At 41.1% G+C, this 19,487-nt stretch overlaps 1 pseudogene; it reads left to right on the top strand.

Moving 5' to 3' along the window:
- Positions 1–16,152: 16,152 nt before the first annotated feature.
- Positions 16,153–18,465, top strand: LOC117504488 (annotated as a pseudogene).
- The last annotated feature ends 1,022 nt before the right edge of the window (positions 18,466–19,487 follow it).

Raw genomic sequence — 19,487 nt, 5'->3', positions numbered from 1 at the left:
ACTGTTTTAGTCACCAGCCTATAGCAGTCTGCCTCTCGGTAGGAGGGGTCTAGTTAGGTTTAAAACTCCAGCTTTTGTGACTTCTTGATTATTCTTCTCTACAAGAGTCAAGACAGAAATCAGACCACCAGAGCAAGAATTTTAGCTGAGGAATCTTCTGCTATTGGAAGCGAAACGTCCTCGCGTCAAGCAACCCAGTCCAGTTGAAGATTCAAGCTTCTCTACTATGGAACCACCTGGACAACTGAGAGCCTACACAGAAACATTGCGACCAGCTAGATCCAGAAGAAAACCGCCATTACCGAAAAATCGTTTTTATACAATAACTTTTGAACTAATAAAGACATAAAAGTGATTCCAAGTTCTAGTGGTACGTTTTCATGGTCAAGGATGTCAAATATAAAGGAAAGAAAAGTGTATGTATCATAGTTTTGGTTGTAACACTGAATTGTTGAATAGATCACTGTGCCAAGGAGAGAATCTCTTTAGGGTCAGTGACCCTATGGCCTTGTTTAGAGAAGTGTTTCATAAATGTTAAAAAAATTCATATATTTGCAGTTTTGTTGAATAATAAATTGAATTTTGTCTCTTATTTGTTTTTGTCTATAAGCACATGCAATATCAGTATCAGTGCTCAGATGACAGTAGCTTCTGGGAAAGGTGCAAGTTGCAATAAACTGTGATGCCAAGCGCTAAGGATATATGCTATCCAGTCACAGCAGATTAAACTTTTTTTTACTACTGAGCAAATGTCATTGTTTAACTTTTTTAGGTTCAATGATTCCACGGCGTGTAGATGTTATGGCGTCAGTGACCCCATGGCCTTGGCGGAGGTTTTCACTCTCTGAGTGCTTCTAGTTATTGTATTATATGGGTTTAGCAGTGTTGTTAGTTTTATAGATTTGTTATTTTTCTCATTCAAGTAGTGTAGTCTGTTTGGTGAAGAGTTATGTTGTTACTGTGAGTGAAAAGTGTGCGTTTGATATATTCTGCCACGTCTGTGTTGTTGTGTAGGAAAAGTAATAACAGTTCTTTGCAGCAGCTGGCAGGCTGCATAAAGACAAAAGAACTAGCTCGTTCTTCCACCCAGTTTGCCACAATGTACTTTAGAGATAAACTGTATCATCTTTTGATAACGATGACAGTGTTTGGGGTTAATTCTTTGATTTATTTATTTTCATGTGTTCATTTTGAGTTCGTGATCGCCTTTGAATTTACTCAGAACTGCTGCGGTGCTTAAACTTGAAACTGGCTTATCAGTAAGCCGACAGTGTACAGAGTCAAGACTAAAAGTTAGCGGTTAGCTGTAACTTCCGCTACATTTTTTAACCGTTTATCGGTTTAGCGTTGTAAAAGTTGACTTTTCAGCTAGCGGATTAGCGATTATAGAAGATAACTTTTCGGTTAGCTATGCTCACCACTGATTGTGAATGCTTTGAATTTATGCACAATAGGGGTGGGGCTTCTTCTCCCTGTGCACGTTGAACTTTGACTTCATGGACATGTTTAATGATTCATTAATGTTAAATATAAAGGAAACAGCCTTTTCAACTGCAGTTATGTGGCAGGGAGGGAAATTCGTCCAATTGAGACTGTGGTCAGTTTCCGCAAACGTGTCCATAAAAAGCATAGAGGGATATGCTTCGCAAACTTAATACCTATTACTACATTGGATGACGTTGAAACTGAGGATGGCCCACTGGCTGTTCTAGCAATATCAAATATTTTGTGTCTGCTACCTACAACCCGCGTGGAATGTCTCAAACTGAAACCTACTTCTAGGCATCCTATATATGCTACTCTGGAACCACCCCTAAATCCAGTCCAACTAAAACTGTTGGGAAAGTGTAGTGACACGGACCCACAACAGGGGGTGTAAATGAACGGACAATAGAGGAAGATAAATGTGAACACTTCACTGTTGTGAATGACACAACCACACACAGCAGATTATAGAATAAATACAAGTCAATGAATAAAGGTGTCGTGTGGGCAGGCTCGACGATAGGAGACGTCCGTCTGGAGATGAACCGGAACCACACGATTTCCACCGCCACCGAACCCGAAGGATACTGGAGTCGCCAGGTCCCGAAGTCCCCAGGTGGCCACCGTCTCAGCGTGTCGGATCTGGTACTGCTGGCAGAGAGCAAAGACAGTCAAGTGTGGGTGTGTGTACACCCCGTAACAATAACGGTGGGAATTCCACCTCCACCTCTAACACACACTCGTGCAGCGTCTGAGTACCACTTATCTGGTGAGAAGTAGAACGAAACAGTCGCGACCCACGCCGGTCCTCTGGGTAGACAGCTGCAACAAAGTAGCTCTTGCAATCAATCAATATAGTATGCAGGCAGAGAAAGTTACCTCTCAAAGAAGTACGATATCTCGGCGACGTGGTGGAGGTGTCATCCTGCTTTTATCCAGGGTAAAGTGCAGATGATCGGTGACAGCTGTCATAGCTGATGAATGACAGCTGTCACATCGGCTGTTCCTGTACAGCGGCAGCGCCCCCTCATGCCTGAAGCCCGCACTTCAGGCAGGGCGCCCTCTGGTGGTGGGCCAGCAGTACCTCCTCTTCTGGCGGCCCACACAACAAAAAACAGTCCAGCTGTCAGCCCCACTGAGGTCCTTAGTCTGGGTTTCATTAACATAAAGTCAATGACCTCAAATCACTGTTGATTAATGATCTAATTATGGATCATCACTTAGATACGATTGGGTTATGTGAAACCCATTTCTTTTCTCTCTGTTTGAGGTACGGCTCCATCCTGAGATGGGTGTGGTGATTGTTTCTGCAACCCTCCTGTCCTATGCACCGGCAACATTTCCTGTATATTCATTTTATGAATTGTTTTGTAATTTGTGTCAGTAGCTTGGCCCAAGCAAAGGGTCACCCCTTTGAGTCTGGTCTGCTTGAGATTTCTTCCTCAGAGGGAGTTTTTCCTTACCACTGTCACCTGTGTACTTGCTCTGGCGGTTGGTAAAGTTAGACCTTACTTGTGTGAAACGCCTTGAGGCAACTTTGCTGTGATTTGATGCTATATGAATGAAAATAAATTGAAATTGAAACAATCATGTCTGTATAAATTCAACATTATTCCATAATAACAGATGGAGGAAGTGATCAGAGCGCCGCAGCCACACGGGGCAGCTAGCTGTTACGTTCACTGCACATCGGTCATTTCAAAGCGTCACAGATTATCACCTGATTTCTGCTTAAAACTGACTTTAGAATGATTCAAGAGGTTTTACCTTGTCATCTGATGGTTAATAATCCCATTAATCCATTTGATCGCTTTGGGTGGAGAAACTCTGTGTCAGACAGGCTGCTGGGCTCCGGAATGACACATGCACAATGGACGGAGGGCAGACCAATGTTTAGGGGGGACCGTTCAGTCTGCGACAACTGTCAAGCTGATTTCACTCCATGATAGAGTGTAATTTACTCTATTTAGACTGGGATCAAATGTTCTCCCAGCAGAGTAAATTTTACTCAGCAAAATTTCCTGTACAGAAGGATGATAGAAGTCCATGAAGACAATGTGTCCCTAAAGGTGTCCACATTGTCAGTGAGATCGTAGAACTGGAAGTCCACTCCGATAGAGCTGCTAAGAGTCCCTTCAGCACAGACTCGGGGTCAACTGACCCCTGACCCAAAACACAGTTCTTACGAGTCTTCCAGATGGCCAGCTTGGCAAGTCCACAGAGCACTTTAATTAAAACTTGTCATGTCCTTTGTTGTGCACGATATACACGACAAGAAATAAACAAGCACATGGTAAACATCAAGCCATATGGCCACTATTAAACAGATTTAATGAATTAATTAACTAAATTTACAACCTCAATTCCATTGAAGTTGGGACGTTGTGTAAAATGTAAATAAAAACAGAATACAATGATTTGCAAATCCTCTTCAACCTATATTCAACTGAATACACCACAAAGACAAAATATTTAATGTACAAACTGATAAACTTTATTGTTTTTGTTCAAATATTTGCTCATTTTGAAATGGATTCCTGCAGCACGTTTCAAAAAAGCTGGGACAGTGGTATGTTTACCACTGTGTTACATCACCTTTCCTTCTAACAACACTCAATAAGCATTTGGGAACTGAGGACACTAATTGTTGAAGCTTTGTAGGTGGAATTATTTCCAATTCTTGCTTGATGTACGACTTCAGTTTTTCAACAGTCCGGGGTCTCTGTTGTCGTATTTTGCACTTCATAATGCGCCACACATTTTCAGTGAGTGACAGGTCTGGACTGCAGGCAGGCCAGTCTAGTACCCGCACTTTTACTACAAGCCACACTGTTGTAACACGTGCAGAATGTGGCTTGGCATTGTCTTGCTGAAATAAGCAGGGACGTCCCTGAAAAAGACGTTGCTTGGATGGCAGCATGTGTTGCTCCAAAACCTGGATGTACCTTTCAGCATTGATGGTGCCATCACAGATGTGTAAGTTGCCCATGCCATGGTCACCCATACCATCACAGATGTGTAAGTTGCCCATGCCATGGGCACTAACACACCCCCATACCATCACAGATGTGTAAGTTGCCCATGCCATGGGCACTAACACACCCCCATACCATCACAGATGCTGGCTTTTGAATTTTGCTCTGGTAACAACTGGATGGTCTTTTTCCTCTTTTGTCTGGAGGACACAGCGTCCATGATTTCAAAAACAATTTGAAATGTGGATTCTTAGACCACAGCACACTTTTCCACTTTGCGTCTGCCCATTTCAAATGAGCTCGGGCCCAGAGAAGGTGGCCTTTCTGTATGTTGTTGATCTATGGCTTTCGCTTTGCATGGTAGAGTTTTAACTTGCACTTGTAGATGTAGCGACGAAATGTGTTAACTGACAATGGTTTTCTGAAGGGTTCCTGAGTCCGCGCAGCAAGATCCTTTGCACAAGGATGTTGGTTTTAATGCAGTGCCGCCTGAAGGATCAAAGGTCACGGGCATTCAATGTTGGTTTTTGGCCTTGCCGCTTACGTGTAGAAAGTTCTCCAGATTCTCTGAATCTTCTGATATATTATGGACTGTAGATGATGGAATCCCTAAATTCCTTGCAATTGAACATTGACAGACATTGTTTGTAAACTGATGGACTATTGTTTGATGCAGTTGTTCACAAAGTGGTGATCCTCGCCCCATCTTTGCTTGTGATTCTGCTTGGGACTCCGGCGAGGGCGGACGCATCTCCTCCTCTCTCCTCTATCTCTGCTTCAACCTTCAAAGTCCCTACTTCACTGGACTGTAAATTCTTCAAACTATATTGGATTAACCATGGAATTTATCAGCTGCTCTCTGAACGCTATTGACGCTATTTTTCAGCAAAGAAATCAGGGTTGGGGGACCCTGCATGCCCAGATGGAACCTACCCTGCGGGCTATGTTCTCGACGCCTGAGAGAAATGGCGCATCACATGCTTGGCGCCACTGTCTGTGGAGGACATCAAAGATTTATTCATATTGGTTTTATTGTAGGAGGGCTGGTACTAATTGGTTTATGTGCTGCCCTGACCTACTGGAGAATCGGCAAGACGGCTATCACCAGAACCACCACCCCTCACCTGTCTGTCATGATTAATGAGTTGGGCATGGTGATACATTCTCAGACTGCTTTAACCCTGGAACACAGACACAAGTTGGATAACACTCAGAGCAAATGCACACCTTGCAAAGGAAGATGTCAGCGACCAGGGAATTCTCATAATTGGATTTGGTTGTTCATGAGAGCTGCAAATATGTCTTCACTGCTCAAACATAAACATGGCAGGCCCCGTTGTTTTCCTCCAGAAGAATTTCTACGGCCTTGGTGAAGTATTCTGCTGCCTTCTTTTCTTTCTTATCTTCAGCAACTACGCCACCACCCCCCCCCCGCATCCTTACGTCAGACTTTACACACACACAGACAGAAACTGACAGTGCCACTCACACATGGACAGAGACTGATATGCATGCCCCACCCCTACCCTCCTCCTCCTCTGTCCCCATCCCCCACCACATCCCGGCCCCCGCTCACGCCACCCCCTTCCCCCAGGGGGGAAGGGAGTGGCGGCTGTGCGACGATGTTGCTGCGGCTCCCCCCACACTCACATTGCCTCAATTTGGATAACGGACTGTTTCAAAGTTTAGTGCACATGTTGTCTTTAATTCTGATGTGTGCCATTATTACGGTAAACAAGTAATAATTGTGGATGAACTGCTGTATCCTGTGGTATTTGGAGTGTGGACGTAATCTCGTTGTTGTTGCACTTGTGTAATGACAATGACAATAAATTTTGATCTGAATGGCTGAGCCTTTTGGGGATGCTCCTTTTATACCCAATCATGACACTCACCTGTTTCCATTTAGGTGTTCTTTGAGCATTCATCAACTTTCCCAGTCTTTTATTGCCCCGTCCCAACTTTTTTGAAATGTGTTGGAGACATCCATTTCAAAATGAGCAAATATTTGCATAAAAACAACAAAGCCTACCAGTTTGAACATTAAATATCTTGTCTTTGTGGTGTATTCAATTGAATATAGGTTGAAGAGGATTTGCAAATCATTGTATTCTGTTTTTATTTACATTTTACACAATGTCCCAACTTCATTGGTATTGGGGTTGTAATTAATTAATTAATTTAGACTGGTGTGGTTATAGTCATTTCATAACTGACACTCTAAGCGGCACTCTAACTGTCGACAGCTGTATTCTAGCTCCCCCAGAAAAAATAAAGTCACAAGAGCCTTGAGAATCCATGAATTCATCCAGGATGGTTTTCTCTCTTTTTCTCTCTGACAACTGTGCTTGAGGATCCACATACAATATAGGACTTTTGTCAGCATTTTCAGAAGACAACGGTAACTGTGCATATATATGTCTTTTACTAAAAAAATTAGAAAGAAAACATAGAGTACTGATCTGTTTGCATGCTGTTGCATGTATGAAACATCTGTTGTAGTAAATCTTTTGTGATGATAAACCTGAATTAACAAAGACTTCAACCTTCAGACTGAAGAGACACCAACAGTTATGTTTTGCTTTTGTTATCTTGCCAAAATGAGTTTGCAAGATCTGTTACTCAGCATGCATGTGTTTATCTTCCCAAAAATACAAACTCAAGTTAACATGATTTTTTTTTTTAAACCAGTGTTTTTTGTAGATCTACGGCTCACGTTGTGGAATACAATAAAATATTTCAGATTAATTTTGTCATGCAGATGATTTAAGTTAGTCCGCATATGGCCAAAAAATGTGAAAGCAGTTATTGAAAATCATGTTTAATAAGACAGAAACATCCGTCTGGGTTTTTACCATTTCTTGATTAGAGTCCAGGAAGTCATTGAAAGGCCAGATCTTGTTTCAGTCCAGAACCATCAGAAATGCAGAGACTCCGATTCATCACGGCTTCTGATGTTCTTCAGTCAGGACAAAGATTCCATCATCTTTATCAAATCTTTCCTCGCCAACAAAGACATGTAAACAGCTAATTTTTCCATAACCCTACGAGTCCATGGGCCAACCGGGTTTTCTGTACCACTTAAGGGGACTATACAACACTTACAATTTGGCCTCAGTGTACCATGGCCTACACAGAAATATATGATAGCCATCCTAGGGTGGTAGCTGTAGCCAGTTAGGTGTCAATGAAGAATTAAAAATTCTCCAGTCATGTTGAAAAGTGTACCATATTATTTGATCATAATGATTAGTTTGGACTAATCTATGGCTAAATTTTATGGGGTAAAAACAGCAAAAATGGTGACAAAGGTCAATTTCAGGTTCTACATGGGTCAAAGGTTAAAATTGCTCCAATTTTGGTAAAAAGTGATACAATTTTTGGTTATAGGGTCTTAAAAAAGGAATAGTTTGCACCATGTGTCATGCTTAATTATCATATTACGGGGTAACATATGACATAGAATCCAGTGGATGTTGACCTTGTTTGACCTTTACTTTGGAGACCAAGCATTCAGCATGCTCAAAACTATTCAGTTTATTAATACATTAAAATTGACTACTGGCTCATGGACTATGCCCAACACCCAGTCCATGCAACCACAGAACAGAGTCGGACCCAAAACACATCCCTGCTGAACACCAGAATTCACTGAGAAGAAGTGAGAGACTTTGTTCAAGAGTCCAGAACCTCTGTATAGGCTGCTTATGATATCAGTGACCTACTGGGGAATTTTTATTGAGTATAGTCACAGTCTTAAATACAACCAGGTTTATTTTTGCCAAACACTTGTAAAATATGAAAAACCTGAAACAAATTTTTCAAAAATTGCTTGTAGAAAAGTTCAAAATGCACTCAGTTGTGTTCTTTGGGTTGGTGCAGCACTGAAGGAAGAATGTAAGGACCAGTTCATGCACAGTAGAGGGAGCAGTTGGATCAACGTAAGCCTCAGCTGGTGGTTGTAAACACTAAAGCTGGAAAAGTCAGAGCTTTTAGACCTCTGGGCAGTTTAGTCAGGAATGCTGGTTAAATACATTCCATCCTCCCAAGAAGGCCTGAGGAATTTCAGCAGTGAGGGAGGGGTCTTGGTTACAACTGATTGCATAATTTGCATATTTTTTTATTTTATTTATTTAATTTGTTAGGTTTCTTTTTCACAAGCAGTACCAACAGCTGGAATGATAGTGAGACTTCCTCTGCATGGTTGGATTTTGATTAGAGATGGTAGAAGGAAAATGTATGAGGAAAACCACTGGTAACCACTGGTATATTAATATACATACCCCACTGGGGAGGATGCTATGTATGTTCCTCAAGCTTGGGTCCTCTACCTGGGAGTTTGATGGTTCGGTGCAGTATCCTAGGACCGCACTCTTCTGGACAGAGACCTCTGATGTGCCTGGAATCTGCTGGAGCCACTCGTCCAATTTGGGGTTTGCAGTTCCTATTGCTGCTATTTCCACTGGGACCACTTTGGACATTAGCTTCCACATCTGCTCCAGTTGCTCCTTCAGCCCTTGATACTTCTCAGTTTTCTTATGCTCCTTATTTCTGATGTTGCTATCAGCTGGGATTGCCACATCGATCACAATTGTGGTCTTCTTTCTGTTGTCAAACACCACTGTGTCTGGTTGGTTGGTTGGTTGGCCAGTAGCTGCTTGTCTACCTGTGTCTGTCCCGGTCAATCTGGAAGAAGTTTCTTGAGAACTTTGGAGACGGCTGTGGCGGAGTTTGAGTCCGGCTGCTCTTCAATGCCACAATGTGGAAACAACTGCAAATAGATGAAACCTTCAATAAAGACTTTCATTAAAAAAACAATACATTTTTCTGTGTCGATACTTAAAAAATGTAGCATAACTGTTAACAGATTTTCCCCAAAAGTCAGCTGTCCTTCGTATATAGTACAAACGAGCACATCTGGAACCTGTTCCCCACAGGCCAACGTTCTACCGTAGTGTTGTTTTTCATTTCAGACTGCACCCTTTGCAATTCAGATTTCACGGCATCAAAATCTCCTGCCAGTGCAGTTTTGAGTTCCTCTCTTATGACTAGAGATTTCTCACCTGTGGTCTCCCCAGTGAACTTCAAGGCTGGTCTTGATGGCGAAATAGTTGTTTTGATACGAAAACATGGTAAAATCTGGAAAAGATGTTACTTCATATACTAGCACCCCCTGTGAATCTCATTTCTGCTGCTTGTATTTGCGACCTTTATTTTTGGTCATGAGCATAGAGGAGTATAGGGGTGTAAATTGATTGATCGCTTCAGCTATTTTTCACCATGATGGTCTGGTACAGCGTCCACAGGACCTCAGACACAGCCTGTCTCTTTATTGATCTCCATGGTCCAGCTTACCAATGTGGCAACCATTGCCTCGCTGGAATGCACGTATGATTGGATTATTACGGACATCTGATCACCGACGTGTACACCCACAGCCGTCATTACTGGTAACAACCACCAGTCGCAGTGCAATGCAGTGAAACCATGTAGAGGGGACCCTGTATGACACACAGCGGTCCATATATTGGATAAAATACAAGAGGTAAGGCAAGTCCTGACATTAATGGTGCCATGGTGCATTGTAGCACAACATCCATTGTTCACTGTTGTTAGCTAATATGTCTTAATTTCTCAAAAAATATTAGTCCAGTCAAACTTTGTTTTTGCAGCGTGATCCTTGACCAAAATATACTCAACAAAAATATAAACGCAACACTTTTGGTTTTGCTCCCATTTTGTATGAGATGAACTCAAAGATCTAAAACTTTTTCCACATACACAATATCACCATTTCCCTCAAATATTGTTCACAAACCAGCCTAAATCTGTGATAGTGAGCACTTCTCCTTTGCTGAGATAATCCATCAACCTCAAGGTGTGCCATATCAAGATGCTGATTAGACACCATGATTAGTGCACAGGTTGTGCCTTAGACTGCCCCACAATAAAAGGCCACTCTGAAAGGTGCAGTTTTGTTTTATTGGGGGGGATACCAGTCAGGATCTGGTGTAACCACCATTTGCCTCATGCAGTGCAACACATCTCCTTCGCATCATCCGCGAATGAGAACACCTCTCCAACGTGCCAAACGCCAGCGAATGTGAGCATTTGCCCACTCAAGTCGGTTACGACGACGAACTGGAGTCAGGTCGAGGACTCCGATGAGGACTGACGAGCATGCAGATGAGCTTCCCTGAGACGGTTTGTGACAGTTTGTGCAGAAATTCTTTGGCTATGCAAACCGATTGTTTCAGCAGCTGTCCGAGTGGCTGGTCTCAGACGATCTTAGAGGTGAACATGCTGGATGTGGAGGTCCTGGGCTGGTTGTGGTTACACGTGGTCTGCGGTTGTGAGGCTGGTTGGATGTACTGCCAAATTCTCTGAAACGCCTTTGGAGACGGCTTATGGTAGAGAAATGAACATTCAATACACGAGCAACAGCTCTGGTTGACATTCCTGCTGTCAGCAATGCCAATTGCACGCTCCCTCAAATCTTGCGACATCTTGGGCATTGTGCTGTGTGATAAAACTGCACCTTTCAGAGTGGCCTTTACTGTGGACAGTCTAAGGCACACCTGTGCACTAATCATGGTGTCTAATCAGCATCTTGATATGGCACACCTGTGAGGTGGGATGATTATCTCAGCAAAGGAGAAGTGCTCATATCACAGATTTAGACTGGTTTGTGAACAGTATTTGAGGGAAATGGTGATATTGTGTATGTGGAAAAAGTTTTAGATCTTTGAGTTCATCTCATACAAAATGGGAGCAAAACCAAAAGTGTTGCATTTATATTTTTGTTGAGTGTAACTGGTACTCATGGTGCTTGTGCGTGTAACGAGTGATTGTAGGAAAAGTGTTTCCCTCTGCTATGCATCAATGATGTTTCACACACATGAGCACCATGAGTACCAGTTATGTGCACCCCTGTTTATAGCTACACAGTTGTGCCAAATTAACGGGAAAAAAATGCAAGTGTCATCACCACCGACAACTGCAAAGCAACCAAACGCAGCACTCTTTGCACTCTCGAATCCAAAAGGTGGTGCTGCATTTACGTACTGTATCTCTGTGAACATTTCAAATAAAATAATGAAATAAATGAAACGAACAGCCACGCTGGCCAGTTTTGAGAACCCCTCCGCTGCGGCTGGAGAGTCTCCTCCCGGTACAGTGCACTGCTACTTTCATCTCTGCAAACAGGCACTTCGTTACATTACACACTGCACCCTACATATGTTTGGAAATATAAATAACTTTCTTCTGTTGATTCTTGGACTTTGAAGTGACAAAACTGACCCCAAAGAGACACTCTAGTGGTGTTACTTTTTTCCTTTTGTTTGTTTGTTTCGTTAACTTTAGTGTTCTTAAGTATGTATTTAGCGCAGTGATTTTTTTTAAAAAAGAAAAAAATCTGCCCCAAAATGATGTGACATACAGGCAGTTGATGATCTTGATCATATAGAAAAAAGAACACCATCAACCTTGTACCAGTCAATATACTACGACGGAGTTTTAGGGCCACATTGAATTTCTTTTTTTTTTTTTTTGGACTTCGAGAAAAAGTCATAATATTATCGAGAAAAAGTTGTAATATTTACGAGAATAAAGTCGTAATATTACGAGAAAAAAAGTCATAATATTACGAGAATAAAGTCATAATATTACGAGAAAAAAGTCGTAATATTATTTATGACTTTATTCTCGTATAGTACGGACTTTATTCTCATAATATTACGATTTATTTCTCGTAAATTACGACTTTATTCTCGAATTCTTAAAATTACGACTTTATTCTCATAATTATATGACTTTATTCTCGTAATGTTATGACTTATTCTTGAAGTCTAAAAAAAAATTCTATGCGGCCCTAAAACGCCATCGTAATATACACTGAGTACATCATTCACGAATGATGTTAACAATTCTGAAAACAGTTTAGTTTTACCTGTGCACATGACAATTGAAAGTATTTTATCTGCACTTTTTTCCTTTTAATGTAATTTAATGATTATTTTCGATTTTATGAATGATTATATCTGACTATAATTTATGTAACTGTAAAGCAATTTGAATTGCCTTGTGTATGAATTGTGCTCTATAAAAAACTTGCCTTGCCTTGCTTAACAATTCCCCTTTTGACCTCAGGATACCTGAGGTCAACTTTAAGGCATGGTTTCCAATTCCACTCCGTCCAGTTTTCATCCATAGGTGGTGCAGTAGGTGAGAGCAAGGCCTGCCGACTCTAACTCCAACTGCACCATCTGGTGTGCTGATAAGGCCATGGGATCTCTTCCTTGAACGACAGTGGTTATTAGTTTCATGCCCAGAGCTCTGATACATGGTATGCAACAACATCCACAAAAAGTCAACCTTGTAACAACCACCTAATAGAAGTCACATGATAACAAGATAATGAAAGCCACTTAGCTTTTACAAGATATACTTTGGTGCAGACAAAATATCTTAAGAAGGCTGCAGAAACCGTACTGTGGCAGATATCAAAAACATATTACCTAGTGCAAAACTTGCTGACCGTCATTGCTCTTAACCTCACATAACACCCAACAGAAATGCAATTATGTATTAACATGGGTTTAGAGAGTCTGACATAAAGCTATAGCTCATAGCTTATAAGCTATATGGTTTATTCCACTAAAACATTATTGCAAGCCTTATTTGAACTCATTTTTGGTGGTTTTAGATGCATTATACGCAAGAATAATAACAAAAAAATTCTATTTATGTTTCAATATTTGTAAGATCAAAGTTCTTTTTCCATGTTTCTGTCAATGTCTAAGTTAATAAATTAAATAACATTGAAATTGTTAAAAACAACATTCATATTGAATGGACGTAGCATTTCAACACACTATTTTTAATCCAGTGAAGCAGGCAGTTTTTTTTTGTCATCCTGACAGTTTTGTTATTGTTATTTTTCAACCAGTTTGAATGGGATTGGCATATTTTTTCTTTTCAAACAATATAACACCCAATCACCTTGTTTGAACAAAACCTGAATCTGGACTGATTTGTCAAACCTGCTGTTTTAAATGAAAAACTTTGTGAATAAAATTCACTTTCCTTTTCACTGACGCTGGGCCCCTCCTCTCTCTCTCTCATCCACTGTTTTTCAACTTTGGAGCTTTTTGGATTAATGTTGGCTTTCATGACGGCTTTTTTCTTCTTCAGCTCAGTGAGCAGCAGTGACACTGTTTCCAGCGGATCCCGTTCACAGCTCTGTGGCCACAGAATGCGCTGACTCTCTGCTGTTTGCGATTTGATACAAAGAAAATGAGAAAATATTTTTCTTATTACTTTAATTATGGTTGAAAAAAATGGCAAAACTATGGTACATTTTCAGTAAACATTTCGGTTCATTTTGCCAGAAATTCTGTGCTGGGTGGCACACCCAATTTGACCCGGAGAGCCGGACAGAAATTTGCAGTACTCAGCAGAGCTGACGGTGCTGGCCACCGTGGCTGAACCCTGGTTACCAGTACATTCTAAATAATAAATAAATAAATATGTGTGATTGTAAGTTTATAACTGAGTGTCATATTATTTGCCAGTAATTTAAATGTATTGCGGGCCTCTCTGGACCACTGTCAGCATGGACCTCTAGAATCTCTTCACCTTATTCTACCTTTTTCAGTGCTCCTTCCTGCTTGGCACAAAACTTGTACCCCTGAGAGGTATAAGTACACTCCTATTTGTTCAAAAGTCGACATCACAAAGACAGGGTTATGTTTCAATTTTTATTTGCCCACAGACACCAAAAATGGCAGTGAACTGGTATCGACCTCTTGTCCATTGGAGTTGTTTTACATCATAGTGCTTAGCATGGGAATTTGGGTGTCCAGAATGTCCAAGTTGTGAAGAGCGGAAGTGTTTAGTGAAGCGTAGTGAAATTGCAATGGTTGGAGGACGAAACCTAAACATATGGGTTAGCATCTTTACCATGACAGGTAATAAAATAATATTTTAACAATATGTTTCATATTAATTGCTTTATGGTCATCAATCACCAGCATGCAATGTCTGTTTTGTTAAATACTTGTGTGTTCTGGTATTTTCAGCTACTGGGTTGGAGGAGCCTACATGATGGGTAATGCTGAAGCGGGTTATGATCCCCAAGGGTTTGGTTTGGACTGTTGCCCCGTTGCTACTTCTTCAATCTTATAGGTGGGTGGCAGTTCATTGTTGTTTAAATAGTGATGTCCCAGAGACCAGCCTGGTCAACCAAAGCAAAGCAGTATGAAAACCATCAGAGGCTCCACGAAGCATGGTTATATTCATGCTTGCATCAATGGTACTGGAGAGCAAGATGTGGTTGATGGCTGACTTCTGGAATCTGAAGCCAGACTGCTCCTACTAGCTGTGTTTTATTGTGCACAACGGGTAGCTGGCTTTGGAGGGCAATATGAAAACTTGTATTTTACCAATAAACAAGAAACACAAAGTCTTGAGAAGATCCAAGTGAAAAAAGTTTAAAATGCCTTTATTTATGGGCGAAATGATAATTAAAACATGCACTTCAAAGCGTCTTCGGCTAAAAGCCTTCATCAGGAAGTGAACACTCTTCTTCTGAGACAGGTATGATTAAAAACCTAAAATGGGGTGGGGTTAACCAGGTGTGAACAATTGGATCATCAAGTAACCAATAAGAACAAAGTCAGATAAAGGGTAGTCAAACCTGAAACAAAAACTAGGTGGCCAACAGGGGGCAGCCCAACAATATAAAAATCCATGAGATAAATGTCAGACATATAAATAACACATTGCATATCACTAAGACCAATAAAACTCTTTAGAACGAAATGGCAATTATCAAAATCTTTCATTGAGGCCCGCGGTATATAGTGTGCTCTTCAATCTAAAAATCCAAAAAAGTCTCAAGTGATCAGTTTGTTTGATCCTATTGCCCTCTCTATAGTTGGGTATGTGATCAATGCCAATAGCTCTTAAAATAGAAGGATCACTATTATGTTTATCGTTAAAATGACGAGCCATAGGATAATTGTCATGTTTAGTTCTTATGTCATACTTATGCTCTGAAGACTCTATCCTGTAAACGGCGTTTAGTTCTGCAATGCAAACACATTGCAGACTGGACACTCTAATTTGTAAATCACAGAAGTAGTTTTACAATTAATAAAATGTTGTATGTCATAAGTACTGTCTCCATGTGTAATCATAAAACGTATTACATTTGGTCCCATTAGGGCAATGGTGTTCACTGACCACATTTAAAGCTACCACACCCGTTGACCTGATAGCCAGGTATTTTGAAGGTGCGGGCAAAAGCTATGAACAAGTTTTATCGCTCAAAGGAGGCACACGTTTTAAAGCTAAATATAGGGGGTTCCAAAACGCATTACCTAAAGAGGCATCACATTGTAGTAAGTTCAGTTTTTCTTGATAATATTTTTAATGTGGTGTGATTCTGTACTGAATCTAGTGGAAAAGAACACCCTTTCAGATCTCTGTCCTGCAGTCTTATTTTCTAAAAGGGACTGCCATTCTAGACTTTCTTGCTCTATTTTTTAGCACTTATAAGGACTCTCTTTTATAACACCTCTTTGAATAAATCTGTTTTTACATCTCAGCAAGCTTTTGATCAAATCACTTATTTCATCGCAATCCTTCTAAGCGCTGGAACTGGGCCTAGGGTATGTCATTCTATAAGATGTCTGTGCTGGAAAGGATCAGGGACATTCCGTTCCTGGGAATCCGCATAGATGAGGAAACTGACCTGGGACAGGAACATCCACACTTGGTAAAAGAAGGCGATAGCAAAAAACTCCAGTTTCTGTACAAACCTCAGAAAAAATAACATAAACCACAGATGCTTGTGTCTTTTATGGCCCTGCCATGGAGAGCATCCTGACATACTGCTTCTGTACCTGGTTTGCCAGCTGCATGGGGGAAACAGGAAAGAGCTCTAGAGGGTTACCAAAATGCCAGAGAAGATCATTGCGAGCCTTCTACCCTAAACATCAAGACTCATACCATTCCAACTCATTATAGAAACTTTTACATTTTTTACATAATTATTGTATGGCCTTGCCTTACATATAAAGCGCCTTGGGGCAACTGTTTGTTGTGATTTGGCGCTATATAAAAAAAAATTGATTGATTGATTGATTGACTTTGCACAGTGTATTACCACGCTTGAAAAATGTCAGCTACCTATTTTCTAAACAGTACCCAATCTAGAGCCCGTGGCTCCCCATGGACAACATATTAGTTTCATTAATAATCAACCTCAAACACATCTGAAGGAAAACTACTGTATCTCTGTTTCTGTGACTTTAGGAGCTGTCTTCTTAGTCAAACCTATCCGATCGAAGAACTACACCATCATGGACCCATTTCAAGAGAAATAGGGCAACACTATCACTGCTCTTCTCTTCATTCCTGCTGCAATAGCAGACATCTTGTGCATAGCATGTATTCTTAGTGCACTAGGTGAGTATTCTCGCACATCAGGTACTTAGTTGTCAAGGAACGTGATTACTGAAAGGTTTACCTTTGTAGCAAGTGGACTTGTTGATGTTAAAAACAGTTCACCACTCATTGTCAATTTAACAAAGCCTGCGTGATCTTCCCAAAATACAGCCTCAGGGAAGAGAGAAAAAGGAAGTCCCTTCAGGTGCTCCCTTGTTTGTACTTGGCGTTGCCACATCAAAACCAGAGATGGATCTGCATATTGAATTGGCCAAGGTTTTAAGCCGGATACCCATGGGGGAATGTGGCAGGGGTTGGGTTTGAACCGGGAACCTTCCACACTGAAACCAAGTGCACTAACCACTTGGCCACCACCCCTTTCTTTGGTACCATTGGAGACAGAGGTAGGAATGGGCTTGGTTTACAGGCAGTGTCCCGGTCACTCCTGTGTGCTCCCAGGGCCATCACTGGGTGGGGCCTTGATGCCAGCCCATTGAAGGGTTGCTTTTCAGTGGGCATCTCTGGGCTTGTTGCCATTTCTTTGGCTATTCAAGGTATTGCTCCTTCTGTGCTGAAGAGCATACCCAGCAATCCTCTGGAGACTGTGTCCAGAGGATCCAGGCCAGGGGCTCTTCATGATTTTCCAGCCTGATGGGATTTGACGCAAGGATCCTCAAGTCACAGCCCACTGCTTTAAACTGCATGACCATCACCATGCATAATGGATCAGCCTTGGGTCATGGATGGCCATCCACCTATTCAGATAACTGGTTCATCTCCACATCTCAAAAATATCCATCAATCTCCCATAGCCAGGTGAGCGTGGGGTCCCCTTTGGCCTTCTCCAGTCACTGGTCTGCAAAGTCAAGGTCAGCAAACCTTTCTTCACCAACAAAAGCATGTATGTCATTGGTTTCTACAATCATACCCAACACTCAATCCATGCAGTCACTGAAAGTGCAGGAGTCAGAACACATCCCTGATGAACACCAATTTTCTACGTCATCTGTGCAAAGTAAAATATATGATGGATATGTCTCATACTTGCCCTGCAACCTAGTCCCGATTTCCGAAGATGTATGAATGACTCATTCTTGAGTGTGTGTTGATGTTTACAGGAGGGACATTAAGCGTGGTCATGGATATCAAATCCACACTGGCTGTGACTGTGTCTGCAGCTGTGGCTGTTGTTACACATTAATGGGAGGTCTGTATTCTGTGGCCTATACTGATGTCATTCAGCTGATCTTCATGTTCCTTGGATTGGTATAATTACATTTCAGAATAAATACGTTTTCATAGATTTATATGCATTTACATAATACTTCAGTTGGTGTATCGCTGACCAAACAAGATCAAGAATATAACTGTACAGGTGTTGAACTGCACATCTGTAAATCTCTATCCAATCATTCTCATTATTTCAGTGGCTCTGTGTGCCATTTATCCTGACAAGCCCATTTGCTGCCAACGTCACCACTGCTGCAGTGTCAAGTTGTACCAGGAGCCGTGGCTTGGGAAGTACAGCTTGAAGATGCTGGAGCCTGGATAGACAACTTCCTGCTTCTGGTAATAGACATATAATGACAATTTAGTCCTTAAAGGTCATGCTAAGAGAGTTACATTTGATTAGTGAATATACAACAATAAAGATGAGTTTCTCTTATGATGTAGTACAGTATGTTCCAGAGTGCACCTTTTCCCAGGTTTGCACTTGTTGCCGTCTATGCGGAACCACTTTTTAAGAATTTCCTTAAAGAACAAGAACATAGCTGCACATGTGCACAGTACAGCATATGCAGTTACTTAACATAAGGTCTTTAAATTCCAAAAATAAGCAAGACAGGCAAATAAGCATGCACTGGACAAAATATTAAAGGATTATTAACCCCTACGCTTACTCGGTCTGTACGGGAAAAATATCAGACTAAGGTGTTGAGATTACGGACTGAGCGCAGCGATAAACAACAAACCCGAGGCCTGATATTCCCATACAGACCGAGTAAGCAAGGGTTATAATTTGTTTATTATATGGCTGTTTGGAGCTGTGTTTTTCATCTTGTTGGTGTTCATTTGCATGTCCACTTCGAGCTCGTTTGCTGTTGATTCCTCTAATTCAGACTCGTCAGTGGAGTAAAATTCATTTTGACAAATGAAGTTTGGGTCAAAAGGAATCATGAGATGGAGCAAAGACAGCTGATTTCTGCAGGAAGCCCTCAGCCTGTGATGTGTAGAATATGGACTTTTAAGTTCAAAATATACGACATGCGATGGACAACATATTGGATATTATTTTATGTAAATAAACACATTGTGACACGTCAACAGGACCTCCCAAACTAGTTAAAAAACAACAAAAACAAAAATGCAACTTATATGCTACAAAATAAGATACCCTCTCAACAACTTCCTGTACTCTAATTTTTTTTTTTATATTTTAGACTTGGCCAGACCCCAGGATCTAGGTCCTTAGCAGCAGCTCAGTGGATCAATTACATAATTGGTTCAGTGTTGATACTTAGCCCTGGTGAGATGTCCATCAAGAACCAAGACACTATTTGACTGATTTCCTTT

Source organism: Thalassophryne amazonica, chromosome 22, assembly GCF_902500255.1.
Source record: "Thalassophryne amazonica chromosome 22, fThaAma1.1, whole genome shotgun sequence".
In the NCBI taxonomy this organism is placed as follows: domain Eukaryota; kingdom Metazoa; phylum Chordata; class Actinopteri; order Batrachoidiformes; family Batrachoididae; genus Thalassophryne; species Thalassophryne amazonica.
This window is presented reverse-complemented; position numbering and strand designations above follow the sequence as displayed.